Source organism: Gasterosteus aculeatus, chromosome 7 (genome assembly GCF_964276395.1).
Source record: "Gasterosteus aculeatus chromosome 7, fGasAcu3.hap1.1, whole genome shotgun sequence".
Classification (NCBI taxonomy): Eukaryota; Metazoa; Chordata; class Actinopteri; order Perciformes; family Gasterosteidae; genus Gasterosteus; species Gasterosteus aculeatus.
The window spans coordinates 7,774,633-7,798,699 of NC_135694.1; the positions used below are offsets into that span (position 1 = coordinate 7,774,633).

At 42.8% G+C, this 24,067-nt stretch overlaps 1 protein-coding gene and 1 long non-coding RNA gene across 2 annotated transcripts in view; both read right to left on the minus strand.

Annotated features, from left to right (window-relative positions):
* col25a1 (collagen type XXV alpha 1 chain) overlaps positions 1–13,237 on the minus strand; it is a 49,591-nt gene extending 36,354 nt beyond the window's left edge. The window contains exons 1-3 of the mRNA XM_078106362.1: positions 13,233–13,237; positions 4,296–4,322; positions 3,577–3,603 (exon numbers count right to left, since the gene is read on the minus strand). The gene's annotated coding sequence lies outside the window, so the exon portion shown is untranslated. The remainder of the gene's footprint in view (positions 1–3,576; positions 3,604–4,295; positions 4,323–13,232) is intronic.
* Positions 13,238–16,202: 2,965 nt separating this feature from the next.
* The window catches only part of LOC144410317 (uncharacterized), a 62,561-nt gene continuing 54,696 nt past the window's right edge, over positions 16,203–24,067 (minus strand). Inside the window, exon 3 of the long non-coding RNA XR_013468285.1 lies at positions 16,203–16,293. This is a non-coding gene — a long non-coding RNA (uncharacterized LOC144410317). The remainder of the gene's footprint in view (positions 16,294–24,067) is intronic.

A 24,067-nucleotide genomic window follows, 5' to 3' on the forward strand; every position in this document is an offset into this window, starting at 1 on the left:
TGCTGTATTGATGTCCACTGCAACACAAATTGACCACTGCAACTCCTCTCCCACGAAAAGCGCTTCTCAAGTCAAAGCCTATAATGCATAACTACGCATTGCAGTGCGGTTTTCCAAAAAAGCTGAGGTGGTGTTGACGGTTCTGATTTGAGTCGTTTTATTTACAGAGTTTAAATGTTTGACTATTTTTTTTGTCTTTACAAAACTAACAACACAAGAGAGACATTTTTTCTTGACAAATTACTGTGCAGAAATTACTTGACAACTAACGCTTGCATGTATATGTTTTTACCTTTAATACCTAGTCAGAACACGTCAAGATTTCACCCCAATGGTTGTACATTGATTGCATACTCTTGCTGATGTTTATGCAGGGGTTTGGGTATAGGTTTCATTTCACTATAAATGACCAACCAGGATGAATAGTATTTCTCAAAGACTGGCAGACTAGCATAAACACGCTCTGTAAAAGATCAATCTCCTGCCATATTCAAGTGTAAGATAAAATCTGGCCTATCCAAACATGGCTTTTGGACCATCCCTCTGGTTTTCCAAAGACAATTTATTTTAGCCCTCTAGCAGATTAAAGCGATATTCTTACACTGGACACAATGCGTGTAACGGAAATTGAAGCGCAAATATTTCACACGTTATTTACAGCTTCAAATATTTTGAGGAAAAAGAAAGAAAACAAGAATAGGGATTTTGGTCAGGGGGTTGGCCCTTCAATACCAATGGCCTGGGAGGCCACTAAAGAGAAGCAATCAAACTGACTAATGTGTGTTTGAAATGCGTAATGAAATAAACACATATTCATCGTACCAAAACACGTAGTTTGACCCTTTTTGAGCAGAAGATGAAAGTAAAGCGGAGAAAAGTGTGTGTTAGCGCTCACTCCGCATTGCCTCTGCGCTGATGTCCGTGTGTGAGAACGATAATGACATGGCGGTTGACAGAGAATCTTAACCATTAGCAGATTGCTTTGTTTTGCTTCTCTCCTCGAAAGCGGATGTTGGTTATTTGGTGAGGAGCTCGATTGCAATGTATGTGCCTGAAGCGAGAAGACTGCAACTGCAGTAAACAAAAAGACAGATATGAGGACAATCGGCAACATGTGTCAGAGGACACTGGCCAGATCCCCACGACCACACCAAATAGGCTAAAAATCCCAACCAAATGCTGGCTGAGGCATCTTCAGAATATCTATATGTGGTGCAGATTGGCAGTTCTGTACACAGATGGCTTTAATTCATTTAGGAGGGGAGGGAGACATTCGTACGAAGCCTCAGATTTGGCATTGCTTTTAAGGACTCCTATTTATGTGTAAACAGTCACACTGTAAAACATCTTGTTCATGCCTGAAAAGTCTATTTTGGAAGAACAATGAACGCTTCCTCTGGCTGACCCAGGAACACCTGTAGCTTGCGCCATCCCTCACACAAAGACCACACACCTTTCTCGGTTGACACACAGAGCCAGTTAATTATATCCCACTGGGGAAGCTCCAATGGTGGCCACGCATTGTTTGTCAGAACTGGCCCATTTATTGTTTGTTGTTTGTTTAACCTTTGGTGTTTGGACGCAGCCTTTGACTTTTAGGGCCGACAAATGGCCAAACCCGACATGTGGAGAACAGGCAGATGAGGTATGTGTCTATGAGGACCAGTGGCAATTCTCACACTATACTCGGCCACGGAGGCAAACGTAGACATAGATATATATAAGCTTTCAAAAAAACAAGAGGTCGGTCCCTTGCATTATATCATCTTTAAATTTGTTAGATATAATGTTAACAAGACAGCTGAGGTGCAGGGGACATATTCTTGACATGCCCTAGTGTTTACATCTGCCTCCATATGGGAATAATCGCCTCTCTACACACAGTCAGTAGCGGGCAGGAAGTTTATTTTCCAGCCGGATGGAGTCAAGATCAGTCACCAGTTGTACCGCTATGTCTCCATTTATTAAGGAAATCTTTCGAATACTGTTCTACTACATTTACCTACTTATCTAATAGACAAAGTCAATATCCCCTTCTGGGGAGGTAATGTCATTTGTCGGTGACCTAGACTATTTTTGTGACCTTTTTGTTTTTGATATGTGACTGTGTGTATTAATTTGTACCTACTATGGGACAGTTTTTGCTGTATTTGGAAGTTAATGAAATGCTGTCTTGAAGTGGACAGTTTATGTATTTACTCTACAAGACAAATAGGGCCTGGCTGGTCCCTGTTACAACTCTATCAGCCACAACGCTGTTGCAAAATTATAAATCACTTCCCTGATAGAGACAGATGACTCCATTTCCTAGGTCACAAGGCTACAAATTATGACCGAAACCCAAGAAATTCTATCCAAGCAGCTATTGTTCATTGTTTATTCAATTCAGCAGATATTTTCTTTCTGCCCATTCCCAGCGATTATATCTTCGTAACTACTGACTTTTCATATCATTAAATATTAAATAAAGTTGTCACCAGGCTGAAAATGTACTTGTAGCTTGCATTAAAGTGCCAAACCACTCAAATATCCAAAACCTCTGTGAACTTGGCTGTTGTTTGAGTGTCCCAGACGTATTGCTTTGGGACCATTGATCGAATTTCACGGAGAAGGTCATTGGTATTGACTTCCAAATCAGAAGAATTGCCCTGCTTTGGCATGCAGAACTGGCCTGGAGGTGAACTGACAAAGATAATTGGCAAACTGCTAACGTCTGTTTGGGCGCCAACACAGAATTGGGATTAGATCCACTTGGGAGACGCCTGGTGTTCTGGTGACAAGACAATCCACTGTTTTGTTGTGCTCTCTTGTCCTTGTGTTCCAACATGTGTGCAATCTTTTTCCTCTTAGGGAAATCAATTACAGGCATTTAAAGTAACTGACTCCATACCATCTACTCTTGATGACAGCATAGTTAAAAAGGTATGCGTATGCACATGTGAACCCCGGTAAATGCAATCTACTTTAAACAAACCTGTGCAGTCGCATTCTGCTTTTCAAAAAGGAGGCCTCGTCTTTTAACCATTATTTGAGATAAATACGGGCACGCTTAGTGCTAGTTGGAGATGGAGTAATTCATTTCAGAGTCATTCACGCACGGAAAAGCACTCACATCATCATCATTTAGAAGCTGCCCTTTTATAGAAATGTCAAACTAAAGAGCTGGAGATGATCAAAGCTCTGAATACGTCGTCTCACGTCAAGGGATTGAAGTGAATCACGAGTAATTATCGAGACGGAGCTAGTTGGCTTTTGATTATAGCCGATAGTGAGCAGATCTCTTCTGCTGATGGAAAAAGCCTTGTACTCAAGTTCAGTTTGAGAACGGGAGGTAAAGAGAAGGTCTTTACGTCTCAACAGGAAAAGCCACCAAAGGTATCGGGCACATGTTTAAGGCCATGCTTGATGAATAAATGAGCTGTGCAGAAATGCTTGTTGTGTTTGGCCAGATGGGAAGAACACTATCCCAGGAATTTCATGCATCTCAAAACTTTTTGCCCACAATTCTGCTGGGGGAGACACACACACACACAGTCACATTCATCAGCTTATCACAAGAAAGAGTAAACCACATACCCGTGGTCCCTGGTCGCCTTGATCCCCCTGCAAAAGGAAAGAAAAATAATTTCAATATAGCCCTTAAAAATGCGAGGGTCAAACACAGTGAACAAACACACAGTACAATGCTAATAATAAACTGAGACTCACACTGAAATCACCCAGGCATAATTTAGACCACATTGATAAAGAAAATAATGAATAGTTGGGGGTTCCCCAACTATTCATTGTGGTTGAGAATAAAATCACTTATGATAACATGGATTGACATGGATTGGGTACGAGAGAGAGAGAGAGAGAGAGAGAGCAAGACGGCAGTGGTGTGAGGTTTGGTGGGTTTGGTGAGGAGGGCCTTAGTGTGGGCGGATTGCATTGCCAGGCCATATTTTATGCCCCAGAGAATTCTGGATTTGTGCCTCCACCAGCGGGGGGGTAGATCTGGATGGAGCACGTTACTGAAGAAGAAAATGTTTGGCTTTTGAATCAACCTGCAGGGTAAAGCCTGTGGGTTTATCACATTAGAGTTTAATCGAAACCAAAAGTACACTTTTGTTACAAACAAGCGAAGCCAAAAGACCAAAATGTTGGACGCTAAATTATAGCCATCATCCATCTACAATAGTTGAATTTAACACCATCCCATTTACTATCCACTCGGACAGAAATTTTCCTCAAACAAGCTTCAAAGCAGTGGCCTCAGCATTTTCTAGGATACCTCTATATAAAGTAGTACTCACCTTTTCACCCTTGGCACCTTCAGGGCCCTACAAAAATAAAAGCAACCATGATCAAACTTTTTACAAGCCATAAAGAGGAAGAAAATGAGAATTTATGATCCATGTCAGTTATTTGTAATCACTCTGGTGCCGTGGCACATTGTGGTAAGACCCAATAGACTACATTGTCGGTGAAACAGTCGGGTTTTCCAGCAAACGAGGGAGAACGCGACACCAAAAGATTAACAAATGTAGTTTTGATGAAACTACCACGGTTTACCTTTTTACATCTCCTTTAGCATTAGATTCAAATGCCCTGTCTCAAGACTGGGAACCGTTACCTTATGCATTGTAGACGGCGGGGCTTATACAAGTATACAATTAAAACCAAAAACAGGCCAAAATCAAGTCCATGTTTACTTAGAGGATCAAATCCAACAATCTCCAACCAAGTATTGGCAAGCACACATGAAAAATGTGCCCTGAACACAGCAGTTTCTGCAAGGGAGGTTTTGCATCCAACTTTTGCAATCAGGGCTCCTGGGTGGGCTCAGTAAACGATTATCACTGAAGTAGAGGATTTGACGATGAGGTGTGGATCCATGGGCTGGAGAATAACGAGCTAGTGCTCAAAACGCTATTTTTAATATTCCAGTTGACGGATGAAGCACAGTATGTAGGGCTCCCTTTCTTCCTCTGAGGTCAACATTTTGGAATAAGCTAGAATTGGAAAAATCAGTTTTGGATCAGTGTCAGCACAGCAGAGTGACTAACTGCTCACCGTGCCATTCGTTTCCCACCAAAAGCAATTCGTCAAATACATTTGACATTCACATGAAAGTCAGTTACTTTAAAGTAGAAAAAGGCAGATAAAGTTAATATTTGGGAGCAGAACTGAACCTTCCTCAACTATTTCCGAGGTTTGGGCAAATGTGAATCTCTAAAGAATATCCTGCATGTCCTCAGCTAAAAAGAACAAGTTGTTCAGTTGTCACCAATACAACTACGGTAATAGCTCTGCGGTGGCTATACTTTTCCAAGCTAATACCAGTCAAACGTGGTTTGCTTCCAAAGACATCAGACTCACAGAGAAAAGGTCTTCTGACACTAATCCATAGATTGATGCCATTAGTGGAAGACCTCAGTTCGGTCCAAAGACTCACAGGAACAGCCTGCAGTGACCCGGAGCAGCAGACTTGCGTACACACACACAGACAGGCTTCCACAGCACTGGCATAAAATTGCACGGTTGAAAACTGAAATGCTCCAGTGGTAGTCCAGCAGTTTTCTTCAGCCAATTTCCCACACTGCTCTGTGGGAAGTGAGATATAGCATGCTCGGTGCATTTGGGACAGGGTTTTTTTTAATGCACAGTTTACTGTCCACCAGGCCCTATTTACCTCTGGTCATGCAATGTGAACCCGTACAGCAAGCTTGTGTAGCGCGTCGTCCCTTTTACTCAAATGTGAGGTATTCAATTCAACAATGGCAGTATACTGGTCTGGCTACACAAAAGAGCCACATTTGCTCATACAAAACGAGTCAATATGAAAACAATGTTCCCGATTTGGGTTCCCATGGGGGGGGGGAATAACGGGCAACAAATTGGAATCAAATGTGAATTTTACTTTTACAATGATGTAGATGCCGTCCAGAGAGGCCAAGTGCGTTTCCAGCATGTTCCTGAAAATGGAAGGCAGTGAAAGAAAAAGAGTGCAAGCTTTTTGTTGAAGAGGAAAATTGCCTTTGGACAATAGACCATTCACAAACTGTTGCTGCAAACATATGAACATGTGTAACAAAGATATACATAAATATAACCACATTTTGCACAACTCTGCTTAATGTTAAATATCTGACACTGAAAATACACAGAGCCACAAAAGCACAGGGATAAAAGACTGTGTTAGTTTGTGGAAAGGGATTAATACTCGGCTTTACATGATTTAGCATTGCAATAGATAGATTGTTATTACAGCAACGTAGTGAAACTTCAAATCCATGTTGAACTCTCATAAAGGGGGAAAACACGCACTGGTTTTGTTAGTAGGGAACAGATGATATCACTGGCATTTTTACAGTAGATGTAAAAAATTTAGAGGTCTAACCAAGACTGTTTGATGTTCAACTACTTCAACTGTCACTCAGTCACATTCTGCCTGACTTCTGTTACTCCACTATTGTTTTTTTATAACTTTGCTATCTCATGATTTGGACTTGAAAAATCACATCTCACCCATCCTGGCTTGCTTACACTGGCGAGATTTTGCTTTTACAGTTAATTTTCAGGAATTATCGGTAAAAATAAAAAGGTCCCGATATGCCTCGCCCCAAGAAAGTTATCAGATGTCCTCGAAGCCCGTCCCGTCCAAGACACTGAAGCTCAGCTGCGTCTTTCCTTGTTTCTCCAAGGTCCAGATTCATACATAAATGGGATAGAACCATTGCACTCAGGTCCTACATGAGGTGATCATGGCTGCAACCTGTCTCATCTTCTATAATACTTGTTTTATAGAAAGCTGTGTTATATATTAGTAATTTATGTAATCTTAATTCATTTTCCTTCTTCTTGCGGCTGGACTTTCAGATGATTTATATTTAGATTATCTATAATGGTTGCTAAATTGTATTGATTGAATAGATTTGAACTAATTTACTGGTAGATTTAACCCTTTGACACAAGGGGAATGCTGTTTTTAAACACACCTTTTACTTACTCAGCTCTTCCATCTGGTCATAAAGCACGTGGAAATGATTTCGCTACACAGTCTGCTCATTATACAGCCCATCATTTGCACATCACATGGACAGACAGCACCCACTGGAGCCTTTCCAAAATGTTTTATACAGCACAATGAGAGTGTTTTATGGAAACTATTAAACGGATCCCCTGCGAGGACCATTTCCAAAGGAGCGAACTGTACTACAGTACATCTGCAGAGGGTGTCTACTCGTCAAGCAGTCTCAGCTGCTCCGTGGTCTCAGTCTGCCTGAAGGAGAAAGATTCTAATCAGCACCTGTGTATGCTTTCCACATCTTTTTTACTGCTTCTGTTCTGGCTCTTTTGGAAAAGCAAGCCGTCCAGCAGGTGCTTCGTGGATCGTCGGGCCGCTTTCGTTTGATAAAACTTAAGTGTGCGATACTTTGTTGAAGATGATCAACCCTGTGGTGCAGACGACATTTTTACATTTAGATCACACTTGATTTGTAAACGGCAAACTCATTTGTAATGCTTGTTAAAACCAATAGTTAGCCACTTTGGCCATGTACAGCAGGTGGTTGTCAAGCATCGTGTTATCTTAGCTACGCATAAGGAGTAGAAAAGGGTAAAATGGTTAGCATAGCTCAGTCCAAAAGGAACAAAATCCCTTTTCTAGCCGGAGCACACTAACTCCCTGCAGTGTGACGTCGCTAGGCATCCAGCGGTGAACCCTGTAGAGTTACTGGTCCCGCTCAAGAAATAGTCTGGTCTTAACCACCTATAAAACCACAATTTACTCTGTTTAAACTTTGGTCTTGTTCACATTAAATATATGAAATACAGTGTGTTGATTTGTGAGCTTAAGACCATCTGGGTGGATTTTTGGATGGAGCCGTGCTCTCGCCCCGTTTCATTGCCTCATTGTTCTATGCTGAGGCCACTGGCCTGTTGCTCTAAATCGTTGTGTTTGAATTAATTAATATCAATCCTCTCATGTAAGCCCAAGGTGACTTGGATTGATTTGGTATATTTCTAAATAGAAGATGAGAACAAACCCGCAAGAGACATGAACATTGCCATTCAAATCTGAGTAAAGCATCAAGCACTGACGTTTAGTTTGTTTCATACATTTACACAAAGAGGCTGATGAATGCAAGGCCTCGGGCGATGCCATCAGATCTACCCACAGCTGTTTCACGCTATTCTGCTGAAGCACAACTTTCTCATCTACAGCAATAAATATCCAGGAAAAGTCTATTAACTGAACTAAAATGTTTTATATACATGGGAAGCCACCTTATATTCTTTCTACATAGTCCTGGTCAGCCATAGCTTACTAAAACGTGATTAATAAAAGCTTCAAAGTGCTCTGCTGAAACGCAAGCGCGCAGCGATAGCTTCAGCTGTTTTGATTGAAGTAATCCCCCCGTGGGTTCGGCTGCAAGATCCCCATACAAACTTGTGCCGCAAACTATCCGATCCAACTAAATGCAAAATATCTGCATGCAACCTCCGTCTGGACTCCGCTCTATTCGTTTTCATCACAGTGACCTGCTAAATGTATCAAGGTCCAGAAAACCAATCCAACAAAACGAAGCTCATATCCTCGCTGCAGAACCCGGGCCAACGGGGCTGGCAGCAGTTGCTGTAGTCCAAACGGTCGGCCACATGGATCCAATCATCTCACCCCTGCAGCACTGGCATCTCGGAGAGCACAGGCCAACAGTCTACGGCTTCTACGGCATGCCGTTTTCTCACACAGCAACACAGTATTAATAAACATGTGTGTACACAGGAAGTTAAGCAAAGTAAATAGCCAGACACCAAGTGCTGACAGGGAATGAGTGAGTCAAGAGGGGGGCAGGTGAGGAGCGCTGCTAACCACAGGAGCGGGAGCAGGGCCATGGCGTGCTTTGAAAAGACTAAGCCGTAATTTACGCAGTTCACAAAGTTTAGCGATGCATGGTGTTTGCCGCACGTTCAAACTGAGAGTTCTAGATCTGTATTGAGTGGCAAATTTAAATGTCTTTCCAAAAATGCTGAACTCTTCTCTAACAGAGTACCACCAATGATGGTAAAGAAAGTAATGTAGCTTTCATTGTCTGAACATTTCTCACAACCTTTCCACCAAGAACAGTTGAAATATTTCATTTTGGATACATTTATTGATTGCGGCAATGCAAAAGCGGAAAAGGCTCTAAGAAAACTTCAGAATGCAGGTGCTAACCGCTTGCAGCTTTAAGCTGACATCATTTGAAGTGAAATCTACTCAATTTTGAACATGAACAAATCTGGAAAAGAGTAAAACACGTCTAGTAAAAACAAATATCTGTACGTACACTTCCATTTGTTAGCTCTGCAAAGGACCTGGGGGCACTTTTTTTTTTTCAAGGCGGGAAACTAATAGAGGACAGGGATGTGAGTAATCAGAGCAGAATGGGCAGAAGCGGACAACCACAAGTGGCTGGTGCTCGTCGGGGGAATCTGGACGCAGAGGTTAGGGAGGGATAAGAAAACCACACTGGAAAACTGACTTGGGAATGGCATCTGGTTCCCATATTCACAGTGTATCACAATTAGCCGGCATAGAATGGCTTTAATGTGTGTGTATGTGTTTGCCATTGTGTGCGTGTGCTGGATTGTGTATGATGTTTCTGTGGGATGATGGACGCTGTGAACTGAAGCAGCTGAAACCGATAGTGCGCCTGGTTATAGGTGGGTGTTGTGTGTGAGAACACTACATCTGGATGCAAATTAAACATGGAGGAGGTTCCAATTCACATATTTCAGTCAGGGAAGGTCTCCTCATGTCTGAGGATGGGAAACATTTAAACAGCTTTAACAAAATTATATGCATTAAAAAGCCTTAAATCAAAGCCAATTTATTTTCTGTGTCTGCACAATACGCAAGCAATTTTTTAGATGGTTGGAAATGTATTCATTTCACTTCTTCTGTGGATTCAATTAGAACCACAGAGCGCCAGTTCCACATTTTTCATCATTTGATGGAAAATTCCTCTCAATCAAAAACATATAAATGGACACTAGTTACATTGCAGCTGTTTACCAAATGAGTGCACATAATACTGATTAAGCGTATCAGTACCAGGGAACTGTATTTTGCAGTATGCCGAAGTTGCCGTGTCTGGTCTCTGTGGCGGCGTTCCTGCACCCGAGGCGCATTTTACGCCGACCTGAGGGTTTTGTGTTCCAAACCAGAAGACTCGGGGAAAGATGTGAGGGAGAAGTCACCTGCGGTCATACGTCATGATGAGCACACGAGCAGTCATACTGCGCTAATCCTCCTACCAGGCCACCGAGATGACAATTTCCCCTGCGAGTAATTCAGCCTGCTCAGCCCCACCGACGTGCACTATTAACCGCTTCTCAAAGCACTGCGAGTCAAGCTCTCGGGTTGGCGTGAGTGCTGCTTCTCGTCGCTCGCTGACAGACAAGTGCTGCTGATGGGCTCAGCATGAGCGGAGGACTGACATCTATTGAAAGGTCAATCTCTTAATGTTGTCACATCCAGTGCCAGTCGGCCTCCTCGGGCACCGCGGCCCTGATGAGCCCAGATGAACAGCCACTACGGATAGATCCACTTGCAGCTCTTGGCACACGCCAGAGCCTCATTCTGTCGCTTTCTTCGTCCCTTCGTTCCGTTGTGAAACTGTTAATGGGCAATAATTGGAAATGAACACAACATCAGAGCACGCGGTGCCTCACTTAACTCTTAACTAGTCTCATTTCCCCCAAAAAACCTGACGCCTTCTCCTCTTCCGCGAGGCGGCAAAAGGTGATCAAAGTCCAGCTGGAATATGTTTTATTAACAGGTGTGGATCTGCGGCGCATAGCAGACGAAGGATGAAAGGTGGCGGGTGTCTGGGCTCCTGCTTCACCCCCACACTGCCTCTGATCCCCGAAGCACAGCTGCATAATTCATTCGCCGTGACAGTTCATCCTCAACCTGCGCCTCCGGAATCTCCGCTCGCGAGGCGGGGAGGTGGAAACTACTTTTCAAATGCTGAAACAGACGCAACAAACCTTTATTTACCCCACTGACTTGTAGCCGGCCTGCAGCCGCTGAGGTGGTTTTTGCTATTTCAACATTCGATCATTTTTCACATGGTTCCTCTTCTGTCTAAGCGGATTTTAAAGCATGCAAGCTACTTGCTCTTTCCGTGTAATTGTAATTTAGTATGGCATACAGTCTGTGCTATAACCAGTCGGCGGGTGGTGTTAGAGGGTCTTGTGCAGCCCCGGGGACGGTGTTTTATGCCTGATTGGTGCTAAATGGTGTGCGAGCACACACAGCGGTTGGTTGCTCGGCGTTGATGTTTTGACACGGGTCGCTTCTGAGGAGCTGCAGAGCTCCGAGGACAGAAGAAAAATGAGAAGCAAAGACTTCATGGCTCTTGCCCCTTCTGTCACGTTATAAACTTCCACTTTCATGTGCAGAGAAGAAAACCTTCCTCTGGTTTTAGTAGCAAGAAGAGACCAAATCCCTTCAACCTATATCTGTAAAATGTCTCCATAAATAGTTTTCCTATGTGTCTGAGAGACAAGAACAGATATCCAACAAAACTAAAACTCATCCCTGATCCCACGCGAAATTGACTCACTGGCCAGAGCCGCGGGGGGGAAAGGACATTACACTGAGACATATCACTCGTCCATGTCTTAGCGCTGCTTGTGAGAGCATGCAAAGATCTTTCCCGACGAGCTTTGATTGAGATCTATTTTCTGCACCTGTCACTGCAGCCGCAGGCCCCATGTCCACCCGGGGCGGCGGCGGCGGGCGGGGAACGATTATGTCCCGGGGATCTACAATGTCTTCAGCTGGGGTCCGTTAGGTTGTGTCGCAGGGCTGTGTGCAATTTACACACTGTTGAATATTCATCGAGACGTGTCCCCCCTGCCATCCCCCGTACGGAATGACAAATCACATGAGGTCACTACCACAACAGATTGGAGACCGTTGGGTGATTGGTTGTCATATTACTGCAGTCTTTCGAAGTGTGTTTTCAGAAATGCTGTTTTGTTGAAACCTATAGTTGCTTTCCCTCCGTCAAAAAAAGGGACCAAATACCACAATGTGTGGGCTCCTTCTGCTTCCTATAACGACTTCATCAGAGTTTGATTGGCTGGCCAACAATGGAACATTGTCAGGTACCTACTGTTTTGTGGACTACATTTACTACGTCCCGCCCAAAGGAACAATCCTTCAGGTACCAGACAACACATTCAGCCCATGCGTCTGCAGGCAAATCCAACTTCTCAAAGCAATACTTTAGTCGACTCTCGAGACATCTCACAGCAAGATTTTACAGCACATGTCAAAATGTAGGGCCTGGCGAGGGAGTCGGAGAAGTGAGACCACCTGCACTCACTTAGGTCCCAGAACCCCAGGAGCGAGTGGCTGAGAAGGCTCTGAGGATTAACTTACAACTTTTACAGCTCAGTCGGCACACGCTATTATACCTATTCAAACACACATGCCTCTGCACTATAAATAATTGTGAGAGCGCGCGCACACATACAGTAACCGTTTGACCCGGTCGTACAGTGAACGGGTCACAATCCTCGCTGCTTATGTAAGTAAGGGTTTTTCTTCATCTTTGGGAAAAAAAAAAAAAAAACTCTAAAGTTTTCCATCTGTTAAGGGGTGGGGGATCTGTGATCACCCGGCAGTGTAATGAGGTGAGATAATCTGTTCGGGTGCAGGGAGCTGGCAGGGATGGAGATCAAGGATATTACAAACCAGACTGCCCAAATGACAGAGAAGACGGTCCCCATTAGGTGAAGGGGGGGGGGGGGGTAAAGAGATTCATTTAATAGTAGAGTCTTACTGTGTGGTACAAAGGGAGATTTCTGCCAGCACATTTGTCTTAATTGGATGACGTTTACATCAAATGTGGAAATCCTGTTTCATACTTTAACATCTACAGTTCAAACTCTGAATCACAGTAGTGACTATATTAAATATTGTTAAGCTGTACAAAATTCACATTTTGCATTTTTATGGTGGTAGTTTGCAGTGCCTACCTGGTGTCTCTGCTAGTTACCTGGCAACCTAATGGTTATGGCAAAAGGAGGCCAAAATGTACCACATAATGGATTTATGCCAATATATTTTTCTTCCTGACCTCAAAACAGTGAAGAAGCAAAAGCTGGACTGCATCTTGCAGTTATGTTTGAATGTTTTTACCTTCACATGGGTACCACAGTTGGGGGAGATGAGAGTCAGGCATACTTACAGGAGGTCCTGAAGGAGAGAAGAAGAAAAACAGGGCTTAGTATGTTTTCAATCAGCGATCGGAGCATCAATGTTCTACTAAAACCACAGATTTTGTTCTTTGGAAAGGAACATTCGATTAAGATGAGTCTCCTCAATGATGCGTTCACAGCAGAAAACACATTCCAATGCACTATAACTCCAAAATGGCCCCTTTATTTCTACATGGTACAACAACAACCGCACTGTAACACAAAGGTCTGATCGGTTTTCCATGCGGTCGGCTCAACAATGGCCAACACGCCTGGAGATCACATTTTACATTATTAAGTCACTCTAATTTCACTACTACATGGGGTTGCACGCTTGTTAAAAAATCCCCCCACGTGCTTGTGAGGTGACACTCGTCTTTTCGCCAATTACTGCTGCTCATAAGGACTGTGTGCCAACGCACTTCAGGGCCCTGCAAATCATTTAAGGTCTTTAGGTTCTTATTAAAAAAGGTACCCAGCTGCTTCAGCCCCGAAGAAAAAAGGATAATTTGTTTCTTTACAAGGCCTATGTCCTTGAACTGTTCTTCTTCATGACCAGGGGAAAGTGCAAATCCTTCCAGCAGTTGGAGCATTTAAGAAAGCCGTGTAATTGAGGCTCGCTGGGCTGCACTTCTGTAGCCACCTTTAACGGATCATACAGTAGACCACTTAGCTTTTAATAAACCTGTCCCATTGCGTCAAGTGAAGCTTTCAAAGAGGAATTATGGAAAAAAAATCAAAGAAATTATGTGATACAAATGTGTAATATGCTGCAAAGTACTCAAAAGGTATGCAATATTTCAATTCGATGGCTCTAGCTTGACCAAAAACAGTCTTTGATGAAATATAATCCATGTTAAATGAAGTATTCTGTGACATAATGTTATACACACTCAAAGCCCACTTTGAGTTTGACTTTCTCTTCCCACACTGTCGACCCTAATAACCAGTCACAAGCCAATGGAAAGCTTACTGGATGAGCATTTTGTTGAATGTGATTGATAAGACCACGGTGAAAGTTGTTGTTGTGCTCTAACATAATATAATGGTTAGAGATAGGATGCAATGGGGCTTGCTAACTAACGTCTTCATTTGTTGCTCTTCTACAAGCTTTACAATGCACCGCTGTAGGTTTGAACTGCTCGACCGCGTCACGTTTTGCCTTTTTTTTTTTTTTAAGGCCGGTTCATCAATAAAAAGGGCCTGTCATTCACATATTGGATTATTTTACACTTTCCAGCGTTGGCCACCTGCGGGAACAGTCTGACAGCATTGCTTTCACGGCTACAAAAAAATCAGTTCATCCTAAACTCACACTTTTCCTTTCCTTATGGTACCGGTAAACACACCAGAGATTCTAATAAAGTATCCCATTCATTTTTTATGAATAGGTAAACATCGCCGTCTCTTTTTCCTATTTGTTCTCTCCGTCAGTTGAGGCCAAGTCTGGGCAAGAAATTCCCTCTGCATTTGTAGACGAGTCAACTGCAAAACACCTCACCCCGAATTTGTGGTGAACGTTCGCTTACTTTTGGTGAAATCAAACCATGAATTAAATATGCTTTCCTTCAAAGCGTGGCACTCCCGTCAAATACCGCATTTTTCAGTCGTATAAAGAATGTCTCAAATATAACCTCTAGTTTTTTTTCCACACATAGTTTGACACTGAGCTTAAATAATGCAGCCGGGTGCCATTGTATTTGTTTTTTTAATGCCTGCCAACATATCTAAACAGTAAATGCGGAGAGAACTGAGCTGTAATTGCTTGCCAATATGCAGAATCACCATTCACCATTAAATGGCAGAATTCTTTGTGGATGCTGAGCATAACCAGTAAACATGGGTTTAAAAAGGACTGTGACAGTCTCTCTGGCAGGCGAGGCCTCGTTCAGGTAACCAGGTCACAATTCGGCATTGTGGAGTGCCGTGATTTGTGCCGTTGTACAGAGGAGTGAGCACCCATCATCCCAATTGTTCCGTGTTGTATTCTCTAGGGCCACTGTGCCTCTCAAGTCCAGACATTGTGAGTGGTTTATGATTGCTTTCTTATTTCCAAATAATTTGTTTGGAGGAAGCGGTTCATGTAACTCGACGTTTGCTCTGACTGACGAGAGAGGAAAACAACCGTCTCTGCACAATGGTGCCGTTTGAAATATGCTGGCACCATGGGTGTTTATTTTAAAAGAAACAAAGACTGGATTTATTACAGATCTGTATCCAACCAGAACATTGAACTGTTGTCTGTCAAATGTGTTTTGTTTTTTCATCTCCCTCTTCCAGGTAAAGCACAGGCCTGCTTTAGCATTATGAAACCCATCCACTGATCCATATCTCAACATGGCCACGATGGGATTCAAAACCAATTTCGACCGATCGAAAAATTTAGAGAGAAATTAAATCTTTGATGCTCCGATAACAGCTCCTTAGATTTGATTTGTGTGACTTTAAAGTAGCAACTAAATATGGCGGTAAAAGGAATGAGCTTCTCGTGAAACGAAACCGCTCCGTCATTACTCCACCTTAAAAAACGTGACCTTACTTTGCTCGGCCCTCTCTTATTTCTTTTTACAAGGGCGGTACTTTAGCTCCAGAGCGTTGGCTGCACTGCGCTCTGAGCACGGGGACACCAGCGTGCTCCAGAGCCCATTATCACTCTGCCTATCAGGTGAACGCAGTGCGACCTCAAAACTTCAAAGCTTCAACTTGTTCGGGCGTCACTGTTACTATCTCCAACTGCGCTGTTTCACGCGTAGTGTTTCCATAGCGACTGAAGCTGAAACACACGTGTGACGACTGAATCCACCGGACCACAAATTACACGTCTCTGACCTATTTTGGCCTCCAAAAGATATACAGTGTACTTTAACATGATTAAAACTGCAGTATGATTTGCTGATGTCCTCCTGAATTATTCCTTAAATGTCCATGCATTGAGAAGTCAGTGGTCTTTGGCCACACACACACACACACACGCACACAGAAACAAAGACACACAAATGCACATACCTGGCTCTCCATTCCGGCCTCTTCTTCCTCGCTTTCCCGGAGGTCCTGCAATGAAAAGAACATAATAATACAACTCAGTAATTTTTATTGTCTTTTTGTTTCGTATCCGTTTTATATTTTTCAAGCATTGGTAGTCTAACCACCAGGATGAGGAAGAGCCACCGCCTTTAGGCAACAAACACCTCAAAATCTCAAGGTTCGTTAAGTATTAAGGCTGTATTTAATACATAGCCGGGGGAGGGGGACACACACTGTTTCATGCTGTCAACCTTGTTGCTTTCTCCTTTTTTTTTATTTTTTATTTCAGCATGGATGCCCTGGCTTTTGATTTGTTTACCTAGACAGCGTTTTCCTGTTCTCCATTTTTCTGTCAGCGCCATCAATCTGCTAAAGCACAGCTGGAGGAGTAAAACAATTACACGCCTCGCCAGGTTTAACATGTACAAGACTTGACTGGGTCGTACTCTATCGTGGTTTAGTTTTCAGTTTGGAAAGTGGGAGCATCTCTCCTAAAATGATGCATTCCAACCAACAACCCATGGAGACCTTTTCTTGGCGTTGGCAGCTGGAAACAATTGCTCAGGCATTGGCCTTTTGTTTTCTCTCTGCCCCCCAAAAAGCGTCTATATTGATGATATAGTTAAAGGGTAAAGCTATGACTTATAAACCAGCTGGAAGTTAAAAGCTGGGCTCCAATAATTACACAGACGTACACGTTTGAGGAGGCTTCTCCACTTGCAATGGAACGGAATGCAGTAAGGAAAATAACTCAACATGAAAAGATGCAAAGAGTATAAGATGAAAAAAAGTATAAATTAAACAAATCGTTCGTGTCACGTTTTGCGTCAGAGAAGATCATTTGTATGGAATTTGAGGAGATTCTGCACAACCTTAAGAATAACATTGTGTTGTCATGTTAAGGCTCAAGACCATCACAGTAGTGTAATGTGTTCGGTGAACGTTTTGAACTGACAATCATTGCCTTTCTGATTCAAGGCTCCTAGGATTAGCTAAAAACAAAAGGTTAAATAAAGATGACCTTCTGGGACACTCCAGATATGTTTACCGAGGTGCAAAATGTCGGGTTATTTTGTGAAGTCCTCAATTTGATCCCACTGTTTTGCTCTACTTCAGCCCTGTACTCTGCTCCGATTGGACGGTTTCCAGGATAATGTCAGGCGCTGGCAGCGAACGCTCCAAGCGCAGTTAAAGAATGTAACCACAGGTGGAGTCTGACTCTCACTTTACTTTGATTCGCATCAACCATAGTTTCTCCATAGGTTTATTTTTCAAGGTTTTAAATGAAACAGAAGGGGGGGGGGGTTTACTGCACATGGCAGTCACTTCATTATTTCTCACTTTGAAAAGAAACTTGACACTTCTCAAAGGAATATTTTGTGTGTCAATAGAGGCAGATACCAAGCAGCTTTACCAGTAACATTTAAAACCAAGAAGTATGCCAAGAGATGCTGGCAAGTTTCAGTTGATGAAACACAAAAGAATCACTGACTCCATCAGGAGTTTTCAGGGTTTTTCAATCAATTAAGACAAAAAAGATCATCTTCGAGAATCGTGAATAAAGAAATGCTGAGAAATCTTAAGCTGCTTAAGAAAAACATACTCTCTCTCATAACATTGTATTTGGCCTTGCATATTTCCACAGGATCCCGGGTACTGTCATGGAACAGTGGTTTCTGAAGAAATGTGGTAGAAAATTTCATGATAAGGGTCAACAACTATGAACACAAGCAACTGGCGAAACCTTTTGAACCTTTTCAACAACTTTCGAGTCTGGAAGTGCAATAAATTGAAGGGAACTTGACGTTCATTCAAATGTTTGGTCGGACGGGGTTTGCGGTCAGACCGATCCAAATGGGCCCCTGTGGTGTTGTGTATTGTGTTTTTTTACATTATGTTATATGGCGGATCAATCACATTCAGCGTTTCAGAGAGTAAGCAAGAGTGAGCCACATTTTAAGTGCTGTTTGGCTTCACTAAGCCACGCCGACGGTGTGGACGTGAGTTAGTCGGCCCACAACTGTGCTGCAGACATGCTGGGCTCCACAGCTATTTGCTGGGTTTCTCTAAAACTGCGTTGAAGACATCCGGGATCTCGGAGGATGAATCCAGCAGGCTTTTCCTTTACCGCCTCCACAATGTTTATATTTGTGGTTATGACTGAATTAGAATGGATTGCCACGAAATCTAATTTATCACCCCCGGCAATGGCTGCGCAAAGTTAATTACATATGGATAAGATAGTCAAATGTTACAACTCACCAGTCTTCAAATTGGAATTTTAATCAGTGAATATTCAAGATTGTGCTCTGAACAGCTGACAGAAGTGCTGCTCGGTGCTATTCCTCTCATTCGTCCGAATCGATCACTTTTAAGTGAACCAGCTGTGAACGGACTTATTAACAATACTAGCATTGTTTTGAGTGTGACGTAATCAGACCACTCAATGGTTGACAGCCGTTCCTCAAGACTAAAAGTGATGCCAGAAATAGCAAGCTGGGTACCAGCTACAACCTCCAAAGTAAATCAGGTTTGATGGGAATTGGCTTTAGACTTCTCTGCAAGTTTGAGATAAAGTTGCACTGTCCTATGTTCAAATGTCATCGGTAGTTTTTCCATTGTTTTTATTGAGTATTGATTGAAATAGGTTTGTGGTATGTTAAGGGCTGCAGTCGGTGCATCACTGAAAACGAACAAAACACACATTCAAGGCGCTTTTCACCAAACATGCAACACCTGCCTATTGAGAAAAGAAAGGTTACATTTTGGATCGACTACACATTTTCCGTGGTTCATTTTAAAAATGTTTTCCCTTGTTGTCGTGTAATATTCTAAACCACCACTATTTCATGGATACCAAACATGCTGCATGCAGACCTCACTGTTTAAATACAAGTCACAAAAGTAGAATGCCAAGAACGATCTTTTGGAGGAAATATCACGGCAATACATTCATTCCCGTGGCAGTGTTTTAATAAACTGACATGACATTGTTTTGCTGGCGTAAATTTGACGCCAGGCGTCTTTGAATGATTTGGTTCCCCAAACTGCTCCAGCGTCTCTGTATGCTGTTCTATAAACACCGGACTTAAATTTCCAGTTAAAATGTATTACAATGGTCTTGTTGTGATTGTCAAGTTCCATCAACGTGTAAATATTATATCTGCATGGTTATTGTGTTGGCAAAAATTTCACTTCCTAAATCATTGTCTAAATCAGAATTCAAGATAGAATACAGTACATTTGGCCATCTCAACATGCCTCCCAACTTGGCTTACAAATCCCAGCTTTTCTTGATTGAAATGTTTGAAATATGTCTCAAAAAATATAATGATCAATGTCCATCAAAGACATTGCAAGGATTAAAGATTTACTCCAAAATGTTTATTAAACCTGGCAACTATTGGGTATCCAGGTCAGCGGAACTAAAGCTGCACAAAACCTGGCTTCCTACTATGCAATCATTTGTTACTTTAGTACATTTTTGTGGAAAATCTGGCAAAAGGGACGTTCATTTTCAGCCAACATCGTTATTGCTCTGCAAGGCAATGAATAAATCAATACATGAAAGGATAATTCATGGAACACAGGGTCCACCGTCCAACGGAAAAAACAAATGTTTCTATCAGGCTCATCTTTAAATGTCAGTCCCCCCGTCATCTGAAAGTGGATCTGTATTGTTGTCAAAAGAGGATTCATGAAATACTACTATTTCAAGGAAACGTTCTCTTCACAAGACATGAAGTCTGCAATTTACCCCCTTAGAGCTCAGAGCTCTCTGTGAAACCTCACAGACAATGGAGAAGATTACCTTCAAATATTAAGAATCTGTGGGTCCAACAACAATGCAAAAGAGTTAAAGCTAAAACAAAGTCTAATGACAGACCGCACAATTCCGTGGTAGCAACCAGTCAACCATGAGGCAGCAAAGAATACCCTGTTTTATTATCTATCTTACTCCAAATCTAAGCATCATTTACAAACATGAACAGAACGCTCTACTGAAAATTAACTAATCATCATCAAAACTACTTGACTGAACTCTGAAGCTCTTTGAAGATACAAAAGTTAAACTGTGCTGTTAAACAGACAAGTTTCTTCACAAATATGTTCTCAGTCCTGTGCATTGCTCGGGGAACAATTAACCCGCATCGGCTTCTCTATGCAACTGGATCAGTTTTGAATGTTTTCTTACAATTGAGCTGTTCAATGCATTTAACTTGGATATTTGCCCCCCGGTAGGATTCGTTACAATTGCAAACAGCAGATTAATTGATGTTTGCAATTCAGACAATTTACATCTGCACGTTGCGTCGATAGAAGTTCAACTACATGGAGCAGACTGCAGAATGGTTCGATGCCAAAGAGCAACCCAACGATCGACCTCACTTAACGCCGGCGGTTCTTTGAGCGTCTTTAAATACGAGCCATGCCGCTTGGATTATTTTTCTAGCAAGCAGAAAATAAACTGTGGATTTTAATACAGAATTGTATAATTGTGTGTTTCACTCGGTTCAGCAGGCGCAGCTACAGGCCCATTGTGTTAAATCGAGACATCTGACATTTCGGTCTTTCTGGCAACGAGATATAAACACCGAATTTCGGCAGGAGAATACAAGGGCTGTTTCAATTCTCCAAAGACGTACATTTGAATCCCAACCTCACCTAGACAAACAATGTCCTTCAGGATATTTCACATAATTCCCTGATTCAGTGGCATATATCTTCATTATCCTTATTTCCAACTGCGCTTAAATCCAATGCAACCATTTCCTGAATACATATGATGATTACAGCCATTTCCCTAATAATTCATCCAAATAGTATTTAATCTGTTGCCCAGTAAAGAGACCATTGTGTCGGATTTTTACATTTACACTCTTTTGGTGCACTTATTTTGTCATCACATTTCTTGTACACTATTATGAATAGATCATGCCCGCACGCACACACAAACACATCCCCCAGTTTAAATGCTGATTTTCCATTTTGAGAATAAAACGTAAAAGATTTTACAACTTTCTTGTCTTAAATATGTGTAAATTGACATCACTACTCAAGACAATTTATTTGTTTCCTGGAAATTAACCGTTTGATTTATGCGACAGACAAGCAAGATGTCTCAGTGATTATGGACTGAATAAAATCAAACATACAGCAATCACGGGTAATGAACAGTGACTCCTGCTAGGCAAGCTCTAATGAAACTCTGTTCTGGAGTTTCCAATTACAAGACATCAGGAAAACAGAGTTCTGACATAATGACAACAACCCTGGCATGAACTCTCGATTATGTTAAAATTGAAACTAATTCACCGACAGCAAACTTGTTAACGTCAGATAGTTCCAGGACATCGGCCCAACATGAATACAAAACTAATTACATCACGCAGCATTCATTACGGCGCACAGAGCGGCAACTGATTAAAAAACAAATTAATGGTGCGAGCGTGTCTGAATGTGCACACTCGGTAGTGGTCAGAGGATTTTATCGGTTTAAAAATGAATTCATTTCATCCCTGGTGCATACGGCGAGTGTGTGCGTTAGTTTGTGAGTGTGCCGGTCGGGCGCCGCGCGCGCCGTGTTTGTCCAGATGCCAGCTATCAGTTCATTAAACCCCCAAGTCCCTCCATTATGACGCGAGGAATTTCTCATGTCGCTGCAGGCCCCATTAACACTGCGTCGGGGCGGATTGAACTCGTATTATAAATGCATCTCTCTCCCCGCACAACCACAGTAAGATAGACTGGCCCCCGCGCTGCACTGATTGCAGACAATCCAACTACTTTTTCTACTTTAGAGCCTCTGCGTTGATTGAGTAAATAAAGTCCTGCGGTGGACATTCACACCTAACGCCAAAAGTCAGAGTCACACCCCGTGCACTTTTAACAGACTATTCAAAAATGACTTGAAATCCTTACAGGACAAGCAGCTCTTCTCTAGTTCTTTGTCAAACACACACACACACACACTCTCTTGTAGAAGACAAATGAAACGAGTGGGACTGTAGCTGGCAGACACGCATGGATTATTTGCAACTTTCCTTCGGCTCAGTGTCAATTCTGGATGACTCTTGAGGAGGAAGCGGGGCTTTCAAGAGAGCCTTTTCATCACCTTCAGAGATCAATGTGTTTTCATCTGGCAAGCGGCTGACAGCTGGGATACTCGAGACCCACCCTGTGAACTACAGACTGCGATCATCCCTACCGCAGGACTGGCTGCAGTTGTGATGGAGGCAACTACACGGCCCCTGATGGAGGCCGGTCAGTAATATGCCGATCGATTGGCAAAGTCCCCCCGCTTCACGCCGCGAGTTCGGTCGGCGGACGCTGACGGCTCTATCAGAGCGAGGACCCTCCTGGTAACAGAAGTTTCTATGCGGGGGCGTCACCTGCCATCAGTCCAACTTGAAATATGAGCGAAAATTCATCAGTTTTATGTCTGAGAAGTGAAAAGGGGGGAAACACAAAGATGAGCCCCGCGCGGTTTGGACAGGCTGAAGTGAAAGCCACAGAGAGTGAACGTTTTCTTTTGAGAGTTATATCTTGGCATGAACTAGTGTACTCACAGCAGCTTAAAAAATCCACCAGATAAATAATACCCATTTTGATTGTCAGGACAAATTGGCATTCAGTCAGCTTGCGTATCGCTTTCCTTCTTTGGAAGCATGTTAACAAAGACATCAGCAGCCAAATAGCTTGTGGACACAAGGTCTCACCTTGTGTGATTTGTGGAATCTGAATTGCACAAGCATGTGTATTAAAACACCGAGCAAGGCCCGAGACTAGAAGTTAATTGAAGGCTTAAGTGTCCCCACAATAAACCTGGACCGGGAAAAGCACCTGAGCCAAACGTAGCATTGATTAGCTTCGGCCGTTCACTGATTTAAGCTTCCAACCGGAGTACTCTGGTAGTCAATCAATGTCCCTGCTTAGACCTTGACACACTAAGTGACTCCTTCTTTGCTCACAGTTGCTTTTTCAAGCTTACCGAGGGCGTGTTCGACCAATCGTGTACCTACCAATGGCGGCGTGCGTGGTATCACATTGACCCGTGTGTGCGACGCTGAAATAACTGCACAGGAGCATTCCTGGTCACTGGGAAGAAACTGTCAACCGAGGTGCCGAAAGTCAAATGGGACACACGGCGCACGGTTAGCGTTAAATGATCCTCCTCTTGTTCAGGTTCAAAGGAAATACTTTATCGGCGTTGAAGACTTTTGCGGCTGTTGGATGTCACATTGAAAGCCCGTGTAACCCTACGCCTGCTGCTAACGGATGACGTGACTGCTGGCTGACCTTTCCATTGTGAGGCAGCGTGCGCGCCGCGTGCGTATGTGTCTGTGGTCCGTGTGTGTGGGGGGATTTAGAGAAGCAGGGCTATATAACACGGACCACGGGGCCCCAAACTGCTCGGGGACGGTCATCGCAGCTCTTCAACCAAGATGAAGTCACTGGAGGAAAGCAAACTGCGTGCTACTCAAAAATGTTATTACACTTACAGTAGGCCCACTCCGGGCCCAAATAACTTCCCACGAATGCACCGTTTCAGCACCAAAAGTAAAGTATTTACCTTATATTTATCGTTTCTTGGGGATTATGCAGGACAATTACCATGTACTTTTATAAAGTTTCAAATACCATTTCCTTTAATTTCATAGTTTTTTCAGTCACACAGTATATGAGAGTGCAAGTATTGCGAATAGTTCATGTTTTCATCTGGCACAGATCCTTTCCCCTCATTGAAACATTTTTGGGATAAGAATTCCCTCACGCTCTCGTGGTAATTTGGTCTGCCGAT